The sequence below is a fragment of the Lolium rigidum genome, chromosome 5 (genome assembly GCF_022539505.1).
Source record: "Lolium rigidum isolate FL_2022 chromosome 5, APGP_CSIRO_Lrig_0.1, whole genome shotgun sequence".
NCBI classification, from domain to species: Eukaryota; Viridiplantae; Streptophyta; class Magnoliopsida; order Poales; family Poaceae; genus Lolium; species Lolium rigidum.
In genome coordinates, this window is record NC_061512.1 from 234545790 (window position 1) to 234569475 (window position 23686).

Below are 23686 nucleotides of genomic sequence, written 5' to 3' on the forward strand. Positions count from 1 at the left end.
ACAAATTCTATTGCTGGGACATCGAAACAACCAGACACCGTTGTTATGGGAAATCACACGGTGCCTGAAGAAATCAATGAAATTTCCATAAACTATATCGATTCGGGAGAATCATATAATAGAAAGACTACTATTGTCGACACATATTTCTCCTCTAAAATTGCTAAAACCCTTCAACTGGATCCAGAGCCAAAATCTATGAAAGAGTGCTTGAAGCGCTCGGATTGGCCTAAATGGAAGGAGGCAATTGAGGCAGAATTGCGCTCGCTTAATAAAAGAGAGGTATTCTCTAAAGTAATACCTACTCCTCAAAAAGTCTTCCCTGTGGGAGCTAAATGGGTTTTCGTTCGAAAAAGGAACGAAAATAATGAGGTGGTGAGATATAAAGCGAGACTAGTAGCACAAGGGTTTACGCGAGAGACCCGGTATCGACTACGACGATACATATTCTCCTGTAATGAGTGGAATTACGTTTCGATACTTAATATCATTGGAAGTACAAATGAATTTATCAATGCAGTTAATGGATGTAGTGACCGCATATCTATATGGGTCACTCGATGCGGATATTTATATGAAAGTCCCTAATGGACTTAAAATCCCTAATCCAAATATAAATCGCAACATGTATTGTGTAAAATTACAAAAGTCACTCTGTGGCTTAAAGCAGTCGGGTAAAATGTGGTATAACCGGCTTAGTGAGTTCCTTCTTCAGAAAGGATACTCAAATAATAATGATTGCCCATGCGTTTTCATAAAGAAATCCTCAAAAGGATTTTGTATCATCTCGATTTATGTTGATGACCTCAACATCATTGGTAACGCGACGGATATATCCGTAGCACGCAATCATTTAATGACGGAGTTTGAGATGAAGGATTTGGGAAAAACCAAATTCTGGTTAGGTTTACAACTTGAGCATCTTCCCTCGGGAATACTCGTTTATCAGCCCGCATATATTCGAAAAGTTTTGGAAAAATTCAATATGGATAAATCATATCCATCCAAAACACCCATGGTCGTTAGATCCCTTGATATGGAAAAGGATCCTTTTAGACCTAGGGATGATAACGAAGATGTATTGGGACCTGAGTTTCCATACCTTAGTGCGATAGGAGCACTAATGTACCTTGCTAATTGTACTAGGTCAGATATTGCCTTCGCAGTAAATTTACTGGCAAGACATAGTGCAGCTCCAACAAAACGCCATTGGGCTGGAGTGAAAAATATCTTCAGGTATTTACAAGGTACCAAAGATCTTGGTTTATTCTATAAGAAGAATCAAGATATGACTTTGACTGGCTATAATAATGCCGGCTATCTTTCTGATCCCCATAATGCTAGATCACAAACTGGATTTGTATTTTTATTCGGTGGAACTGCTATCTCATGGAAGTCAACTAAACAGACTCTAGTAGCAACTTCCACTAACCACTCTGAAATAATTGCATTATATGAAGCTTCACGTGAGTGTGTATGGCTTCGCAGAAGTGATTAACCATATCCAGACCTCATGCGGCATAGGTTCATTAGAATCACCAACTATTATATATGAAGATAATGCTGCATGTGTTTCTCAAATGCATATGGGATATATTAAAAGTAATATCACAAAACATATTGCTCCAAAGCTGTTCTTTCCTCATGAATTACAGAAAAATGGAGAAATTGATATTTTGCAAACAAAATCATGTAACAATCTTGCAGATTTGTTCACTAAGTCTTTACCAGCAGCTGCATTTCAAAAATATATTTATGGTATTGGTATGAGACGATTTAGAAATTTGCAAAGTTCAGGGGGAGAAATTTCCCAAGACTGAACTTAGTATTTATGATCCGATAACAATATATTGTATTTTTCCTTATGAGTTCTCCAACGGATTTCTCATATAGGTTTTAATGATACAATTATTATACCAACGGTATATCGGATTCCTATATTCTCCTTTTATTTTTCCACAGGATTTTTGGAAGACATACTTGGATTGAAGAAAATCAAGTTCTTACAAGATTAAGGACTATCAGGACATTCGCATTCAAGACGCTATGGATTTTGAAGACAGCGTTGTCCAAGGGGGGGTGTTAGGAATAAATTAGCTTTAGATTTAGGCTAATCAAGCAGTTAGCAGATTCCTTAGAATATTCCCTATAGCAGTTAGCATATTAGAGTTTTGTCCAATCGCTGTGCAAAGCGAACAGTTGTGTCCTTTCCAAAGAGATACAATTATTGTAACCGACATGTACTCCTCCCGACTGTTGAGGTAATATAAATACCCGCAGTCCACATCAATGGAAAGCAATCATTCACTTCCAATCTCTGTATCTCTTCAAGTTCACCCCAGGACATGTCAATGAATCCCGCTGGCTGGTCGTCTGAGTCATGTTTACCTGCCTATCACAGTTCGGCTCATGGGTCCACATGAACCTATCGTTTAAAAACATATGTTAAAATGTCAAAAAATATCAGAGCAAAAAAATATGGCATTTACATCCAGACATTCTTGCACACAAGTTTATGAAAAATAGAACATTTTTTTGTGTCACATGCAAAAAAGACAGATGTCGATGCTCCAACATGACTATTAACGACAGGTTTTCATTTTTTACACATGCCACATATAATTTTCATATTCGCCGAATATTTGCTTGCCATTTAGAATGTCTTGATGTACATGCAATTTTTTTCTGAAAACTTCTAACATTCTGAAGAAAAAAAATCCGAAACACCACCTTCGGCGGGCTCTTCTATTTTGCAGTGTTCTCTCTTTACATAATCCACTTCATGAATGTTAGATGTTTTCTGAATCTGCAAATTCATCTTGTTTGCTTCAGCTTATTAACCGATTGGTGTGATCTTCTCGAGATTTGACAATATTTTTTATGAAAATATCCACATATCTTCGCTAGGAAACATGCACAAAAATTGGTGTTGCTATGAATCATAAATAAACATCAAAACCACAATAATAAGTTATACCATCTACCTCATCTTCTGTTGTCCCCTCGTCCTTCACATAGGTTAATTGGGTCTAGCATTGCTAAATATCACAAACGAACATCTAATTTTATGCTCTCACGGTAAGGAAATCCGCCCTATCCCTAGCCCCTTGTTCTATACCTCATACCGTGGCTCGATATCTATCTGCATTGCCATTGTAAAATTTCTCATGTTGACGTATACCTAAGCTACAAAAAAGAGAAGGTATAAAGCCATGCAATTCTAAGGATATCACGGTTTACACTCATGCATCTACCCGCAATATGTTTTATAATTTTATTTAACAAACTTTCATTGATCATACCGCTGACTAAATCCAATCTATCACCTAAATCATCGCTAGTGGTTAGATGCGATGTCATGTTTCATCATTTGATAGTCTTCATGTGGTAAAGAATTAGGAAGAATACTAAAATAAACTAAATATATGGATGTCATGTTCCATCATTTGATAGTCTTCATGAGATTGGCATGACTTGACATCTCCTCCTCAGCATTTGTCCACCGGGCGCTGCTCCTCAAAGATGCTCTCAAGAGAGAAAAGACACCATCGTGTTGCCATTGTCCGGTCAGGAAAACAAATCGTAGGGTTCCCCCCGGAGCAGCACGGGTAGGTCGACAGTCCTTGCTCAACGATGCCTTCATCAAGGTAACGGCGCAGAACACCGCCATCCCCGCTAGCCGGCTCGGTTTTCGCTGGCAACTATGTATTCTCAACTCGCACCCAAGACTAGATGACGAATCTCGCGAGCCAACAACCCAACCTTAGGCTGACCACCTCTGCCGAAGGAGATGGACACCACCACGTCAGATCTCGATCATCCTTAGTGATGCGGAGGTAGCCTAGTGGATACCCACGCCACCTACGGAGAACCAGTGGGAGAAGCCCTCCTAGGCCCATGCAGACCCAAGATTGGGGTTGTGCCACCCACCAGTGCCACCGAAGCCCCACCCCAGTCGCATCTACCATGCCTCACCATCGCTTGGAAGGAAGGGCCGGTCACCGCCATGCCCCTGATTGGCGACACAAGAAGACCACCGTTGCGCCACACGGGCTTTGCCCAATGAAGCCATGGCGGTGGCGGCGGGAGAGGGGGTTGGGACGCGGGAGGTCGAGGGAGGGAGGAGTGTTGGCCGCCCGGCACGGCGCGACGCCGCGCCGCCTTACGGGTGCGGGAGGTGTCTAGGGTTGGCGCAAATAAATATTGAAAGGATCGTATGCCGCACCTAGAGGGGGGGTGAATAGGTGCTAACCAATTTTTAGTTCTTTTTCAATTTAGGCTTGACACAAAGGTAAATTCTCTAGATATGCAACTAAGTGAATTTACCTATATGACAAGGCAAACAACTAAGCAAGATATAGCTAAGCAATATAAGAGATAGAATAGGATAGAGGTAACCGAGAGTGGAGCACGCGATGACACGGAGATGATTCCCGTAGTTCCCTTCCTTTGCAAGAAGGTACGTCTACGTTTGGAGGAGTGTGGTTGCTACGAAAGCCAAACCAACAGTCACGAAGGCTTCACTCAGATCTCCGGTGAGCAACGCCACGAAGGCCTAGCCCACTTCCACTAAGGGATTTCCTCGAGGCGGAAACCGGGCCTTTACAAGGTTCTTGGGGCACACATCCACAACTGAATTGGAGGCTCCCAAATCTGTAACAATACAACAATCAACAACAACACATCAACACAAATCAACTAGGGAACCAAATAGGAACACTAGCATGAGATTCCTCAAACAAGAGAGGGGGAAATGAAAAACGCTTCGGTGAGGATGTAGATCGGTGTCTTCTCCTTCGAATCTCCAAAGATCAAGAGATTTGGTTGGGGGAGGAAGGAGATCTTGCAAATCTTGTGTTCTTGAGGTGTCTCTAATGGTGGTGAAGCTTGGCAGATTTTTCTTGCAATGATTGAGCAACTTGTCCCTTTGGAGAAGAAAGCTATTTATATGATTGGAGCTCTCAGATCTGACCGTTGGGGACGAAATCCACTTACACCGGAAGTTCCGGCCAGGAGGGCCGGAAGTTCCGGCTGCCACCGGAAGTACGGGCCAAGAGGGCCGGAACTTCCGCCTTTGACAGATGTCCAGATCAAAAGACTTTGGGGCGGAACTTGGGCGGAACTTCCGGTGACCGGAAGTTCCGGCCAAGTTCCGGAATCTGGCGAAAACCATACTGGACAACACAAAGCCTCAAAACCAGAATTCCGGAACTTGTCCGGAAGTTGGGCAGAAGTTCCGCTGACCGGAACTTTCGGCCAACTCCACCAGAACTTTCGGTCAGGGAGAAAACAGCTGAACACAGGATTGCGCTGAGAGGCTTCTGCTGAACAAACCAGGGCAGAACTTTCGCCTGCTGGGGCCGGAACTTCCGGCAGAAACAAAAAGACCTGCAGAACTTCAGAACATCCATACCATTTCCCCGATCCAACATATTTCTTGATAGCTTGTACCTGTCTAGATCAACACACATAAATATATACCTAGTGTTGACATCAAACACACAAAACCCAAAAGGGCGGGAAATGTTCTTTCAATCTCCCCCTTTTTGGTGTTTGATGACAACACAAGTATTTGCAAGGAATGGATAATGTAGACCAACAAAGTGAGAGATATAGAGGCGCTCCCCCTAGATATGAGCAATGGTACATAAGAAGCTCCCCCTATATCTTGCACCCGTCTTCCATGGGTTAGCAATACAACATAGTGATAAGTATATGGATAATAAGATCATGCACACATAGATAACCACGGAAGACTCACATACGGAGTTTACCATACACAAGGATAAGGTTCCAAAGACATAGATAGAGTTTACAAACCAAATAGCTAAGAACATAGTTCGACACCACAAGGATAAATAGAATCACAAGCAATAAAAATCAAAGCCAACACGAGCTTGTGACTCCCCCATGCAAATACCCAACGGAGAGCAACCTAATAAGGTCTCACTCTTCCCCTTTGGCACCAAAGCACCAAAAAGGGATAGGAGAAACTACACGCCCCAAGGGTCGGTGTTAGCCCAGCCGGGAGGGAGGTTCGATGAAGCGCCGGGGTAGGGAGGAGTGTGAGGAGGAGACTCGATCTCAAGGCCATCCGGAGGAAGAGGAACACCATGCCGAGAAACCCACTCAGCCTTCGGAGTGATATTCTCCTCGGATCCGGGAGGAGACACTTCCACCTCAAGGACCCTCATGATGCTCTTCTGACGAACCCTAGACTTCTTGGCTTCTGCATGCTGCTGATACTGACGGTGGTTGACTGCAGAGGTGAGGCAAAAAATCTGTCTCATGCGGCGTGCAAGCTTGGAAGCCCAGCTAGGTGGCTTCTCATCCATGGGGGTAACATCTTTATGAGGAGAGTTGTGGCGCTTGGTCCTCAATGACTTCACTTCATGGGATGTGATATTGAGAGGAATGGAGTGAAGGAGTGTAGTCTCACAAGTATCAACCCAAGTGTCCTCAATGAGCTTCATAATGTACGGAGCATAGGAGGGAAGCTTCTTCTCCATCACACATGACCACATCTCATGGTAGATGTAGTCCATCACATCAAGCTTCTCACCGGTGCCCTTCTTAGCAAATGAGTTTGCCATTAGATCCACTTCATATAGATGTAGCTCATCAAGGTTGCCACCCTTTGGTCCAATGGTTTCCCGGTAGACTCTAAGCATAATGTCCCAAGTAGGGAGAAGATCCGCACTCTTGCCCGGTACACCCCAACCTGGGATGTAGAGGTTCTCCAAGACTTCCCTTGTTTGAGCCCATGAACTATCATGGCACCTCCAACCATTTGCATCTACGCCCGGGTAGCGAGGGTATCCAAGGGCGGCTCCAAACTTTGCCAAGTTTGACTCAAGAAGCCTCTCATGAGTCATCCACCTAAATGTTCTAGTTTCATCTTGCTCAAAGTGGACGGTGGCATAAAATTGTTGAATCAACCCGATATCATAATCCTTGTTGAGCTCCATAATGGGATAGAGCCCAAACTCTCCACACATAGCGTAGGCTTCATCAAAGTACTTGGATGCGGCCATCTTTCCGGTGTCAATGGCATGTTGAGGGGCTACCCCTTCTTGAATGGCACATAGACCTCATAGAATATCCGTAACCCTATTGCTCCGAAGGGTTAGGTAAGGGTTCATGTCACGGAGCTCCTTGTACTCAAGATATTGCATGTTCTTCACGGATACATGGATGTTCTTGCCACGAACAGCGGGTGACTTGTGCCTCTGAGATGCTTGGTGACGAGCGGTGAGCTTGGATGGTCTAGTTTGCTCAAGTTCTTCCTCAATCTCATCCACATGATCCTTGCCTCTCTTCTTGGAACCACCTGGAAAGAAATCAATATGATAGGAATGATGAACGAGTGCACACAAGCAAGGAGGCCAAAACCAGAGCCTGCACGGGATATTGCCAGACCGGAAGTTCCGGTGAGAAGCGGCGGAAGTTCCGCCCCGGGGCGGAAGTTTCGGCGTGAAGGGCCGGAACTTCCGGCTGTTCGAAAACAGCGGCAGTTTCTCACCAGATCTGCGGCAATGGCTTGGTGAACCGCATTACAACGACATCCTATGCACGATCTAGTAGGGGAAAGACATCTAGAGATGTTCTACCATAGCTTTGCCTAGAGTATGCCCTATAGTTCATCTAGTGAGGTCTACCCACACATAGAGAGGGAGAGGGCACAAACCGGGGGAGAATGATGGACTTTGTGGGGCCTTCTCGCCATCTTCCTGGTCATCATCTTTCTCTTTATCATCCTTGTCCTGGTCATGCTCCGCCTAACACCCAGTGATTAGGCTCGGCATGGAAACCAGAACCTTGATCTTCCCATCCTGATAAGTTCTTGCAAGGGTGGTCTTGTTGTGTCACTTCTTGTTCAGTGATTTTGAAAGGGAAGTTCTTTGGGATCTCCTCAACCTATTTAAGATGGAAAAAGAGATTCTGAAAACTATTTTGAAAATCCTAACATTAACAATACAATTGCTCAAAGAAAATTTTAATGAAGGTGCCAACAACTCGACACTCCTAAATCAACAAGCAACTTTCTCAAAGTAAATTTGGAAGTAAGAAAGTGTGACAAATAGGCCAGGCAACCCAAAAAAAATTATACTCTTACATTTTCTCTAACAATGAAAGTGCACTATTTTACACTAAATCATGCCAAGTTAATGGATTAGACACCAATGGAAAACAAATTCCTCAGTTTCCTACACCTTTAAGAAGGACTTGAAGTTTACATTGTTGCATCACGATCACTCTACATGACTAGACAAAACAATGCTTAAGCAAGAGGAGTGAATTACAAAAACTAATAACCCACCACTAAGTAGTCTATAGCAACTGCAGAATCATCAACACCAAAAAGTGAAATCTATCGTGACCATAAAAAAGCTGCAGTTTACATGAAATGTGTGTTCAATTGTTTGAATCTACTTTAATGAAAACAGGAATATGAACAAATATACACATTCATCAGCTCGATCTAGCCAAAAACTCGGTACAACCATGACTAGATGGTCATCGCATCACACAACACAAACAAGACAATGGAGTGGAACAAGAAACTTACCAAAAACACGTGTAGTCAAAAAACCATGACACCCTCTAGTCATGCATCAGAAAGCAACCTCCTATACTCCAAGGCTTTCAAAAGCCTGCAGTTAAGATACATCAAAATATCAGTACAAGAAAAGATATGCTGTAGCATTGCGAATTAAATAAATGCGAGCAAGTTAATAGATAAAAGTATAGCTCTAATTGTAACATCCAGATGATACTTATAATCGAGCTTCTAAGCTTAGAGAAGCTTGCATGCTAGCTTGCTATTCTGAAAACGATGATGCAAAAACAACAGAGCAAACAGTAATCTCACATATGTACAAAATTCACACTTAATATTTATACTAGGCACCACAACACATACATGGATGATATATACACCCAAGGGTGATAGCAGCATAGATGATCAAGAGTAAATGGCCAAAGTACTTTCAATCACCTGCAAAATAATCTGAACACTGACAAGTGAAACCTTTGATTTCCCATTGACAATATTTCCAGCCTAGAGAATGGTCTTCACGAGCGTCCAAGTCTGCTCAAATCCCTGCTTGGTTCAAGGTGTTAATTTTTCAACTCACATGCTCCTTTAGTATCAATTTTGTCAGCATTTTTAAATGACAGATGGATAGCGATGACTTAGATAGGTGTCACCTTTGGTAGTAGCACTAAGCCCGTGTGATCACCATTTGCAATCTGTAAGAAGAGCAAACATGTTAAAATATGAGAAATGCAAGCATAACAAGAAATAACATTTGGCGAATGAAAATTCTGCCATTTTTTTATGAAATGCAATATACTATTAAAGAAAAACGAGTGATACATAACAAAAAATTACAACACATGGCTATGACAACCCTTTGGTCTAGAACTAAAATCAACTCCAAAGTTCTTGGATTAAGACAAATTAAGTTAGCACAAGAGAAACCCTACAAAATACCGCATTCACATAATAATAAAAAACAATTAACATAACAAGAGCTAATAACCAGCTAGTAATAGAACTAGTCAGCATAAATACAATTGATACCATATATTATAGTTGAATGCAAACCTACATGGCATGCAAACATGCCATGAGACAAACAGAAAACACAGATCGCTGACAAGCATCATCAACTAATTAAGAAGTGTCTGACTGAATCACCCTAACAATAAAAAAACCAGAGAAAACCGCCACGGTAACACCAGACTGAACGTGACAACACACAGGTACACCGAGAATATGCCAACCAAATGCCATTCATATACACAGATTCATGATTCATCAATCTCACAGTACAATCGCTGGCAAAACACGAGAGAGGCAGCGCAACCGATTTGGATATACTAGATCGTTACCTTGAGGATGCAAAGTTTCATGGAGTCGTTATCAGGTGCAAGGAGAAAGATAGGCGTCTAACAACAGCTGCACACAAATGTGAGGGGATACCATCAGTTAAGGTTACCTGGGAGGGGAGAAGCTAAGGTCTTCAGCTATGTTACCTCGAAAGTAGAGTGGAAAAGCACATGCTGAGGCATAGGCAATGCAGAGGGTTTCAGCTGCATCCTCAAGAAACAGCATCGGAGAGCCAAACCCTGCATGTAGCAATAGTATTATGTCAAAGCAGTTTCATGTCCCTAGCTCGGATGTGCCACATAAGAACAAGTATATACATGACAATTCGAGAAAAAAATCCAATGAAGATATTTAGTAAATGTATATGATCCTTGTAATTCATGTGAACAATATCTATGTGAGATAGATGGTCACTGGAGCCCTTTCTGGTTCATCTAACGGAGCAAATGATATGAAACGATTCATGACAAGAAGGTACCAAAGAAAGACATTGTCAATCACTAATATTTGCATTCTGGCATGCTTGAACTGAACCTTCATCAAGGTCCAGTTGTCCCTTGACCTTCTCCCTGAAGACACCTGCTTTTGCTCCAGGTGGAATGCGGGCAGCAGCAGACCGGGCAAGGAGACCGCCACCAGGAGCTTAGGGAGCTCAAGCAATCTTTTCTGCACGGGCACAAGTATGAGCATATGAGAACTATGAGCAAACAAGCACCGTTTGCCTACATAACATTCCACGGATGAGGAAAATACTATTACCTCCGTTTCAAGGAATAAGGCGCACGCGCATTCCAAGACGAACTTTGACCATAAAAATTGAGCAACAAAATTTTGATTATATTATATGTAATTAGTATCTTTAGATTCGTATTGAAAAGAACTTTTCAATGATACTAATTTCATACAAACAATGTTTATCTATTTGAAGTAATTTTTGATCAAACAAAAAACACGTAAAACGAGGACGCCTTATTCCTTGAAACGGAGGTAGTATACGTTTGAACCAGGAAAGTACAAGTTTCAAATAGGCATGGCCAAGATAGATTGTTTAAGTTTTCTTTTCTTCTCTAAAGAGTAATGTGAAAATTACTCTCAACAGTTGATCTGAAATTTTTCCAGTATGCTTTAAGATAAGATTAACTCCTAGAGGTGTGCATGAGCAACTACAGTAAAGTAATGCTATTGTTTAGCCGCCGCAACATCAAAGTAAGCAATAGTACGAAACTAGTATCATGCACATTACAGTAGACCGACCACCACTCAAAGAGGTACCCAACCAAGCCCTCACCGTCTCTCATGAAGGCGACAACTTGACAATGTTGTAGTTGATGGCATTCTTGATGCATATTTTGTAGCAACCAGTTTTTCAAGAAAATAAATCGTATTAAAAACATATGCCACTCTTGCTGCAAGAGAGAACAAAATATAGCACTATCAGTACCAAAGGCAGCACTATCAGTACCAAATTCCCTCTTTCAATGACAAGACAACTATTTTCACCTTGCATGAACGCAAAATGTCAACTTGAGTATTTGACCAAAGCAAGTATAGATTTCCTAGCCAAGTAAGAGCAACTTATTTCAACTAAAATGATCAAGGCATAGCACCTAATAAGCAATCAATATTGGTAGCAGGTGTTATGTCAAAATACCCCTAACTGAGCTATTTGAATATTTTACGGTACTCCCTTTGATTCATATTAATTGGTTCAACTTTGTCTCGACACAGATGTATCTAAGTCAACAAACACATCTATATACATCCGTATCTAGACAAAGGTGAGTCAATTAATTTGGATCAGAGGGAGTAATTAAGTTCAGATTTAAATATCACTGCAATTCTATCAATCTAAATCTCTTAGATCAGGCTAATCAAAACTCAATTTAATGGTTTGGGGATGATCTATTACTTCCAAAACATGTCATGTCCACTTCATCAGCATAAAACGTATGACAATAATAAATCAGAAATACCACCAGCTAACTTGAGTAGACGCAAGGTACTACGCCGTCTAGGTAAAGTTGTTATGCTGAATGCTTACTCGATTAATTGACTAACTTGATGAAACATAATACAATTTACCCAATACCAATTGGGAGGTCAATTTGCATATGATTACTTATCTGCAGATAAAAGTAAAGATCACATGGCCTGAATTTTTAGATGATCCGAATCTCTAAAATCATGCCAAGGATTCAAAAAAATGTGAGTAGATCACATGGCAACGAACAAGATCAGAACTACACTTGAGAACGAACGTAAGTTCAAGAAAAACAAGTATCATATTTAAACACAACAATACATGTATAACTGCTTAAAATCATACAGCTAATAACAAAAATCGTTCCAGAAATAATCCAAGGCATCCATGTTCTTACGATGGCTATTGAGATGTCAATGCATCAGAAAAAAGATGGAATAGTAGAGAACGGTATCCAATGGAACCAGTCACGAAGCAAAAATGATGGCTAACTTTACAGGAATATTAAAGTCCCCGGTCATCGTTGTCTCAAAGACTGAAGCCTAAAGCTAGCATTTTAAAATGGTCAACTAGAAAAGCAAATACAGTCATATCAGGTTCAACTATAAAGAAAACATTTTCAAATGGTCAACTACAAAAGCATTTTCAAATGGACAACAAGAAAACATTTTCATAGCTAGAATAATATACACCATGAAAGAATGCAGGAGCAACAAACAATTATTCATTTTAAACCTTTCTAGCATATTTCATAGACATTTCTAGTGCAAAATAATAGTTGAACTTTGTATTACGTGCCACACTACATTGCCGCGCTACATAGAGAGAAAGCAAACATGGATAAACAACCAGTACAATTTATGTTTGAATCATTTACCATGAAAAAACAAAACATAGCCAGAAATAAATAACACGATAATGTTTGGATTGTATTACGTGATTGATAGCAGAGTGAACCAGCTAGTATTCGCACAAAGGTCTAAGCTAGTATTCCTCATTTGGATAGTATTGCCACATGAATCAGTGTGCTATCAAACGTGAACAACAATTGCAATTGTGCTCCAAACAAACAAACAAAAAAAATATCTCGTGTATAGCGAGCTACATGTCAAGAAGTAATCTTTTAAGCCAAACCTATGCATACAATCCAACCAGTAACACATGTCGCATTGACAGATAACAAGGTCCCAAATATTTTCTCCAAGATGAAAGGCAAATCAGCAGATACTAATTCTACAGGAGACAAACACATTGGAACTCCATACATGCAAATCAGAATTACTAGGACCAAGCAAAACCAAGTGTTGTTCCTTTCTAAAAAATTCAAATTAGATTCATGCTAGAAACTGGATAGGGCAACTAAATTCTACAAAAGTTACAAATGTTTCTAGAGATTATTTTTTGTCTGTACAAGATTCACCAAACAAAATAAAAACTTGTTTCATCTAACCCCAGAACAAAAAATACCAACACGGAAATTCATCACAGAGAGGACAACAATGTATGGAAGAGAAAGGTTTTTTCAGCATAATAAACAAAGATGCTGCATAAAAAAACAAAAATTTATGTATATAAGCAACCAGATCGCTGATGATAAACTAGGTTGTAGCACAAGCAGAGCATGGGAAAAGGGACCTTTTAATTGTTGTCGTGGTGGTGGGGCTATCACAAGTAGAACAGTGCAGCAAGCATAACAATACTAAGCTTCAGCATGTCCATCTAGAGCTAGCCCAAGGCACGGCGGGGTAACAACCTACCTTCCAGTTTGCTTTCGGATAATTGCGCTGAGCTGGCTCTTAAGAGATTTGCGTATTTCAGTACTCAAACCTTGAAAGTTAAGGGCATATTCAGTCTTTTGCAAATTCAACAAATCAAAGCCCAACACTAGTGTGTCGATATCGGCTCCAGGTCCATGGACCTACCAAATTATGCACAGGTGGATAATTATATGAGTAAGACAAACATTAACATACCAAAAACATATATAACACATGACATGCAAAAATGGACTATATATTACAAATAGAAAGTACAAAGTAAATTGAACCGGTGAAGAGCAGAAACCTCTCAACGTAACGACTGAACCAAAATACTATACAAGTGGCCATGCAATTGAAATGATTTTTTATTAGGAGGAAAATATCATAATTTGAAAATCGTGTGTCATCTTAAATAGTATTATACTCCACTTGTAACTATGTTGAGGAGAAGGTCACCAAATAGATGGCTCTTCATCTTAATTAAGAGAGATGCTGCACAAAAATATCCAAAACTCAGCTATTGCTACTAGCCACAACATTTATGTACAACAACAAAATTGTGACCGGTTCGAGAATGGAAAACTAGGCTGTAGCAAAGGAGAACAGGGAAAAAAGGAACCATTTGATGGTCATCATCGTGGTGGGGCTCAACAATGTCCCCCTCAAGCTCGGGATGGGAATTGACGAGCTCCTCATCAAGCATGTCCAGATCACCCCCTCCCCCTCTTGCATTGTCGTTCACATCCACGACTAGCTACATCCACCCCAAACATGGTGGCGTGGACTCGGAGCGAGCCGCTATGAAGGACGTGCGGGATGTGGCCGTCCTCGGTCACCTCGGACTGCCAATGTAAAATTTGCCACATTATTAGCACATTCAATTCACCATGATGGGCACAAAAGACAAATTATAGGTACATGCAATAGATAACGACAAAAAACTAGCTATAGTGTCAAGCAGGTTAATTACTAGTACTGTCTTTAGGCAATGTATCAATTCTCTTACATACATCTATGATTCTTCTGGCAATTGTGTTCTGACACGGAAGGGAATATTTGTTGGAGCTTTTCTTTTGGCATATATATACCTATTCATGGTACAAAATCAATTTCCATAGGAATGAACTCTTGCGCGCTTGATTGGAAATTAAGATCCTCAAAGATTAAAGTTGTACTATATTGTAAGACACAAGATAAGAGTGTGTGCATTATCAATCTCGTCATGCCTTCTTATGACCAGTTTCCATATATGATTATGTACAAAAAAAAGTCTCTAGAGTACCACATGGAAATAATGCAAATTGAAATTTAGCTTATCAAGCTAAACTTCTCCATTCCATGTGCTGTAAATTCTTTAGTTATAGTTGGAAATTTAAAATGCACAAAGATTATTGCAGTGATAATATGATGTATAGTTCATAAACGACTGATGGGCCCTACACGCATGCATTATATAATATCTTCATTGGGTTGCTTTTACTGAGAAATACATATTTTTGGAAGAAAAAAAGTAGTACCATAAAAGGCTTGGCTCAACTTGGAGCATGCTAGTAAATATGTGCACGGATGCTCTTGATGTCAAAACTAGACGATTACATCATAAATAAAATATAAGGGCAACAAGTGACAACACAAAGGCCACCTAGTTGTCTATGCAGAAGCTGAAAACTAGAGAAAGCATGTGAAAAAGCTGGTCCCGCGCTTTTATTATGTTGTGCAAACATATACATACATCCACAACTTTTCTACAATTTGACAAAAAAATACCAGCTAGATTTTCGTATGTAAGTCTTACTATTTCTAGGCTATTACTTGCAATTGACAAGGAACAAAATGCAGATCACCATCTGTACCAACCATACATAGCAAACCAGACGGGTTAGAGAGAGCGGGAATACATCGTCACCCTAGTTGCCGTCGAGAAGCAGAACACGAGCACAACAACATCCTCTCCAGCGACACCAGCTGCGGCTTGCCTCCGCTGCCAATGTCAGTGCCAAGCCAGAAACCCCATGTTGCGGTAGGAAGAGCAAAAGCCACAGCCACGGGTAGCTGCAACGCGTTAGTTGTCAAACCTTAGTGAAAACTGAAAACATGTATGGCTAGTAAATAGTAAAAGCTTCTGACAAGATAGAACATTCAGCACTGTCTTTGCATGATGAGCAGAAAACAGTCCAAAGAATCTATTGCCTATGCAGACCAAGATTTTTAATGAAGTTAGATAGATTTCCTGCTTCCATATGCCATCAATAGAAAAAAAAAGCAACAGATATAAATTTTGCGTGCAACCAGTAGTCCAGGAAGCACTTCAATCCATGGGCTATTTGATAAAATGCCCCACTTTACTTTGCCATTTGCTCCAAACGTCACATTTACTTTGGCATGACTCAAATGCCCCATTTTACTTCGTCAATTTGCTCAAATGCCCTGTTCGTGTGATTTACTGCTAATTAAAACAATATGGTCTTAATCAGATATAATCCCTAACTTGCAATGACCCTTTTACCCCTGAGTGGAAATAAATAAAGTTGTGCCTGTGCGCGCACATCTCGTTTGGCGTTCTTTCTCTCTCCAGAGCGGAGAAGAAAAGCTCACAGGCAACTCTGGCGACGACCGGCCGGCCGCCACGCTCGCCCATCTCCGCCGCGCCGCACTCGCCCATCTCCGCTGCGCCGCGCCCGCCCCTATCCGCCTCCTCCCTGCTTGCCCCTCTCCGTCGCGCCGCATCGCCGAAATCCTCCACCAGAACCTTCCCCGCGGACTCCCACAAGCTCGCCGGCCCGGATCGAACGGAGCTCGAGCTCGTTGTCCGGGGCTCAGTCTGCTGGTGGCCTCCACCGACGTTGGCTGCTCCAGCTGAACTACCCATCTCCTCCCACTGGAGGGGCCTCCTCCGGCCAGGGCTCGTCCTACCCCGAGTCTCCCGATGCTCTCTGCCACGTTTAGAGAGGACATGGCAGGGGCAAAGCAGACATTGCAGGTTTAAGATTAGAGAGAGAAATATGTTAAATTTGAAGTAGGGCATTTGAGCAAATGGTCAAAGTAAAACGGGGCATTTGAGCTATGCCAAAGTAAATGTGACGTTTGAGTCAAATGGCAAAGTAAAGTGGGGCATTTTATCAAATAGCCCTCAATCCATTGGGAGTCAAAAAGAACTTCACTTCAAACTTGAAGCTATGTACTAGTGAGAACTGAATGCGAAAAATTGCAGCTTTTCAGGGGCTACGAAAACAACACAGGCCAGAGGTTTTTTCCCTGCGAATTCGTGGCCTAATTCAAGTAATCATCAGGACGTACAGTACCAAACCCTAAAGCCATGGCACAAGAGATTTATAATGCCTAAATTCCGCTGCTAACACATTCATTGAACACGATAAAATGATATGCACTGAATTTGAAAGGAATGCAAGTCGATGAGGAGAGGGAGCTCACAGGAAGCAGAAGAAGCTTGGGGAGGTAGCGGCAGACGAAGTGGTGGTCGGCATGATCGAGGAGCAACAGTTCGGGTTCGTGGCCGGCGCCGGCAACATCACCTCGAGAAAACTGACCGCCGGCCTTCCTCCGTGCCACATGTTCCAATTCCTGCGCCCCTCCCGCCGGCGAGAGGCACGATCGCGCATCCCTGGTCGTCCCCGACGGCGGGGCACTAGGCAACCCCGTGTAGTTCCACGGCTCGGTCGGGCATCACCCGGTCTCCTCCACCGTGGGGCGCTGCAGGAGAGGAGACGAGTAGGCGACGGCTCGATTTGAGTCCACGACGTCCTTGCCGGAGGTCGAAGCGAAAGACGGCGGCGGGGGAAGCCTACGCCGGCGGGTTGACCTTCTGCGGGAAGGAATGGGGGTGGAGTGGGGGATGGGGGGCCGTGCCGTAGCTTGAGGGGGAGGTTGGCGGCGCTGGCAGGGCCTGGCGTCGTGGAGATTGGAGACGAGGCTCACGCCATTGGACGAGTGAGGTTAGAGTTGGGGATAGTTGAGATCCGAATTTAGGGGATTAGCATTACTTCATCATTTACGGTTGTTTCCAAGGTAGCCCACGGGCTGCTGATTCGCATTCTCTGATCAATTAAATGGAAGATTAGAACGAAAATTGCTCGGTCCTCTCATTTTGGCGGAGAAAACAAGGGATACCCACTAAATTAGGGAGGAAAAATTCTCCCCAATGCATGCTCGCTCCTATATATCCATTATTAGACGGAAGAATTTAAGGGAAAGATAATTATTATGGCCATTAATTAGGGTGAAGTTAAACCGATTGAAATCCCACCTATATTTGTTGCCGATCTTTTTTTTTTTTAGAGTGTTGCCGATCTTTTGATCCGGCCGTTTGGGTCTTTGACATGTAGCATGCCAGCTAGCTCGATAGACATTCTCTATAGGAAAACGCTTTGCTTCCGCCGGGGGATCGCACGCGACGCGTCCCCCGGGTCGAGCGCGCGACACGCGTCCAATGTGGACCCACCAAACCGACCAGCGCATACCGCACCTTATCCCTGTCTTCGTCTCTCTCAGCCTCATCTCCCTTTCTCTGTTCATACGATTCCCCATCGCCCATCCACTCCTCTTTAAATCCACTCTGCTCGCCGGTGGTTCCCAGTCTGGCTGCCGATTGATTCCTTGTGCCGCCGCGCACCGCCTAGCATCGAGCTCGCCGGTCGTTCCCCGCATATCTGCACGCAGCTGCTTTGCCATGTCTTCCCTCACCTCTGCTCTCCGTAGTCGCCACCCGCCGCTGCTCCCCCGCATTGCTCAAGTATGGTGGCGCGGTTTCTGGCTGCTCGCGTTCCTCGCCGTGGCCGCTCAAGCGGTCGAGCTCGCGCTTGTCCGCTGTTCGGCTGTTGCTGCGAGGCCGGGCCGGCGTTGCTGCGAGCAGTGGTCGCCGGAGCTACGGACGAAGAATGAGTGAATGATGGTGCCGTGATGAGCGACGACGATGTGGCGTACCCGGATTCGGATGCTGCAAGGGCGGTGCGCCGGTGCTACCGACGGTAGTGCGAGCTGCTACTAATAGCGGTGGCCGCTGCTACGACCGGCGGCAGGCGTTGCTACAGAAGGCGATCGGCGACGGGCGTTGCTACCGAAGGCGGTAGGAGCTGCTACTCATGATGGTGGCCGGTGCTACGACGGTGGCTGGCGTTGCTACCGAAGGTGGTAGGAGCGGCTACTAATGGCGGTGGCCGCTGCTACGACCGGCGGCGGACGCTGTTACCAACAGCAGTGGGCTCTGCTACTGACGGCAGCGGGCGCTGCTACCAGCGGTGGTGGCGTCTGCTACTGACGGCAGTGGGCGCTGCTACGGACAGCGGCCGCCGCTGCTACAATCGACAGCGGGCGCTGCTAGCAACGGCGGTGGGCGCTTCTACCGGTGGTGCTTGTCGGTGCTGCTAGCGATGGTCGATGATGCGCCGCCAGGTGTGGGTGGCTGGATTACCCGCCGGAGTTGAGGATACATCATGGTAGTCGGTGAGGTGGATGCGGCTGCTGCATCGGCGATGTCACGGCAAGTTCTCCGTCGACGCCACAAGGGGATTTTTTCGGCGAGGCCATGGCTGGTTCTTCGGTGACGCCACGGCGTGGTCTCCGGCGACGCCAGGCCAGGATGGAATGTCCATCGACGGGGTGCTCCATGTACGGGCGACGGGAATCCCAGGAAGATGAGGCTAACAGATTCCACCCTGTGCGCGTGTTTCTTGTTTCTTGGAACGTTGACCTGTAATTGTACGCTCATGATCACACTCATCGTGCGGCTGTCGACCCGGGGGATCGGAGGATTTGATCCCCCGGGGGACGCTCAGCACTGCCCTTCTCTATACACCTAGCTTTAGTTGATCGTTCCATCCATGCCCGGAATAAAACTGCTTTTGGAGGCATATACCTTCACTTGCAGACCCAAGTATCATATATTGGATGCATGTTTTTCACGTAATCCGTCTATGGCTGTCTACATCTCGGCTTTAGCTTTTGAACAATCTTAGGGCATCGAGAACATAATTTGGACGCAAAAGTTATCGCATTTAAGCACACGGTCTACATTCGAATAGTACTAGCCCCGCCCAAACTCAACGCCCTGGCTGCCCTCCCGCCCAATTTCAGGCGGCAGTGGTGGCACTTGTACTTTCTAGTATTTTCCCGCTGAAACTTGCACCAGCCAGTGTCATAGCTTCCGCATACGGGCTCTGGTGGAGGCGACTCTGGCGGGCGTCAGGGAGCTCTTAGTAAGCTAGGGTTTTCTAGGGTGCATCACCGCCATTCTACAGTCTACACACGCGTTGGATACAAAAAGATAGAGAGAGTTAACATTTACCTCTACTATGTCGTGTGCCGTTATTTTATACTAGTTGATGCACACGAAAAAAAAATGGCTACCGGATATATGAACCATATGTTCGCGCGTGTGTCTATGATCATGTTGCATGTTAGATGACATGCATGAAAGCTACACTTGAGATAAGGGATACGAAAGGAAGGCAACATAAATATAATAGGGATGCCACCTACTATGTCGCTATTGTAGTCTCCCCCCTCCCGCATATATGGATTACTTCCTCCGTTCCCAAGCACAAAGCACAATTTTGTTTCCTAAAGTTCCGTCAAAAAAGAAGGCGTGGGTTGCTTTTCAACGGTAACGCCCCGAAATTACCCATGTCTCTCCCGTTTTCCCCGCATTCCTCTTCCCCTCGCCTAACGCGGTCTCGTCAACGAGCAGTGGTCATTGGGTCGCATCCACTCTTAAACTCCCCTCGAAAGAAGCCTCTCCGGCCATATGGGTGTCGCTCCGGTGGTTATTAATAACAACGTAACAACACTACCAAAACACAAAATGCACTAAAAAAATCAAGGGCATCAAGAGTCATCTTTATAATCTGCATCTAGTTACTTCTACCAATAAAAACCCTAGTGATATATCTTAACACAATCAAGGAGCAACTTCATAAGTTGTGTCTGTACTCATGTACACGGTAACACATCTTAAGACAAACACATAAGGGACAATCTACTAGATCTGATATCGATGGATCTGATGGTATAGAACTTAAGACACACAGAGAAAAAATGATTAATGCAAGGGGCTCTTGTGCATGCATCGGTGATGAGATGGAGACTTGAACAATCTCAAAGGAAAATAACAAGGCTTTTAGACCATGCCAAAGTAACAATTGGACAAGTAAACAAGTAGCTACTTCTTATGTACATGCAACAATAGCTAGAGAGTATACCGGTAGCCGTGTGTGGAGACAAAGTCAAATGGAGACCAAATGATATCTTAGCTAGCTACCAGGTTCAGTACCTCAATTTATAAAAGTTTAGATCATGCGATTAAGAAAGAACCTGCAAAATAGGGTGTTGCAATAATTTCAACAAAACCAGCTACCATCAAACCATCATATTCATCCCAAATCTTCATATCAAGCCCACAACAGCCACAATTCCCATAGGCGGATAGATGGTCGTGCTATCACAAAGAACAATAGAGGACAAAGTAGAGGAACCATGAAAACATTGCCTAAAACCACGAAGTCAAAGAATAATAAGGCCGCCACTGCCATGACATGCCATGGTGATCTCACGGCCATCTCAAGGACTGCTTTGCACCCTTTGCAATCGACACCTAAAGTGAACATACATAGCAAAATAGCTCAAGGTGCAAAAGAAATCTTTGGATGGATGCATACAAGGGAAATTTGAACCATCCAGTACTAGCTATGGAAATCTAAAACAATGTAGCATGCAACAACAACTCGGCAAGTATGTGCTCATACAAATTTGGTAACGAGCATGGGCTCTGTTCTAGCGCGGGAGAAAATGGGAAAATTTAGACCTTGGTGTGGCAAGAAGTTCTAGCATGGAAGTTTAATCCAAGCTACAGTACAGAGTTCAACGTTGAAACATGAAACGATTTAGCTAGGAGATCACATAGTACCAAAATTTGTATAAGAAGATTACACATAAATCTTGTTGGAAACTTAGTGTAATTGAGCTACTACATGGCCAGCATTAACCACCGTAGGCGGATCTAGAAGCATACGCAAGAGTATTAGAAATTTACCATCACAATTTCAGGGATACATATGAGAATAAATGAGCATAAGTATGAATAAAAGAGCACAAGCAATAGGGAAACAAACCTAGTATCTTGGCGGTGCTCTCGTAATCCCATTGTAATATCTAAGCGGCTATAATTACTTGGCCACCATGATGCCCAACTCGTCCTTCTCCATATCGTACTTAACTGAGAGCAGCCTCGAACCAGCGATGCTCCTCCCTTGGCCCATCTCAAGCCGTTCCATTGTCACGACTACTCCATGTCACAAAAACTATAAGGTTACAATCAAAACTTTATATAGTCTTTCCATTGTCAGGACTACTCCATCCAGGAGATGGATATTAGTTTATCACGAAGCAGTAGGATATAGCAAATATTATATATCTAGAAGTTTGGGAGTAGCACAATGGTGAAATGGCATCACGAAAAAAAAATTAAGGACTTTCACTTGAAGATTATAGCTTAAATAAAACGTTATTAGTGGTAGTTGACTAGTCCTACACTCAATCATCATAAACAGAGTACATGGTAATATTATACACATGAAAAGCAATACACAATTCTAAAGTGGCACTTGTTTCACAAACATGACAATTCCACGGGGAGATTCGAGACTTATGGCGCAAAACTCACCCTTCAAGGCTACCGACATAACTTTTGTAAGTATTTGAAATGTGTTTGGGTTGACCTTGTTCCTATAACCTATTATAACATAAAATAATGGGGAAAGTCACGTGGAATCATCACCAACATGCTAATTAGCATGCATGCATCTACAATTGCGATTACGTGAGGGGATTTGACGGCGCCACTGCACTCATAGATTCATGAATTAATAAGGGTTTCCTTGTTGAAGTCCCGTATTCATGTGTAGAAGAAGAGAAAAGTTAGGTTTTTTATTCCACAAAATTAAATAGTTAGTGACTCAACAGAATCCCACTCACACCTACGCTATTCATCCGGAATTCGACGTGATTGGGATTTTCGCATTTTTTCACAAAAGATGGTTCATGCAATTACAGAATGATTTTGTGTCCCGCATATGCGACTTTTCGAAAATCTAGCGCCATCATAGTCATCGCGAAACCCCCATTCCGACGAACCAAGACACCTCGGTTCAAACCTCACATGATCATAATGGCCTCAGATGCCATGATTCCATTTGGGCGATCAATCTCTTGATTCACCGACCACAACTCCGTGATATCTACATCTAGTGAAGCTAAGATTGGAACTTCTCTACTCTTGTTCGTCGCGCTCCCGACACCTACCTCTCTCTCTATATCTCATTGGACTTGTAGATTTTTTTTTGTTACCAATTCCTCTTGCTTGTTCCGTGGACAGCAGTCGCCTTGGTAATACCTAAATCAACCTGACTTGCATGCCTCACCCGACGATCAGATCAGTCACCCCGATGATAGCCCGACCTAGCGACGCTATCGTTGTGATACCTTGACCATTTCAAGGTATCTTCGTGACAAAAAAATTAGGTCGTTGAGTTGTCCGGCATGGCCATATAAAGCATGTCCCTCAAGAGGGAGAAAAAAAGAGACACGAATATGCATAGATGTACACGGTTATCGCTTACTTAATTTGTGTAGAGAATGTGTAGACGCGCGCAGCAAATACACGAGAGATACCTAGTGATATGGCGCACCCTATACTTGATATTACGCAACCTGATGGTTTGGCGACTAACATTTATGGAGGGGAGGATGACGTGGTGTCCCTGATAATTAGTGTCACTCCCTTTTCTCTAGGGCAAAGAGGAGGCATGCATCATAACATGCAGGAAAATAAACAAGGTAACTTACACTTGTTTCACGTGAGAGAGATTGGATGGAGATACTCCTATTTTTCTTGTGGAGATAAAACAGGAAACATATTAATTAGCATGGAGGATTTGTCCAACGAAGATGTATGGTTCAATCGTACAAGGAGGCAAACATTATTTCTGTTTTTATTCCTACCAATAAAGGAACGTGGATGGCAAGGAATATGTGTACGTG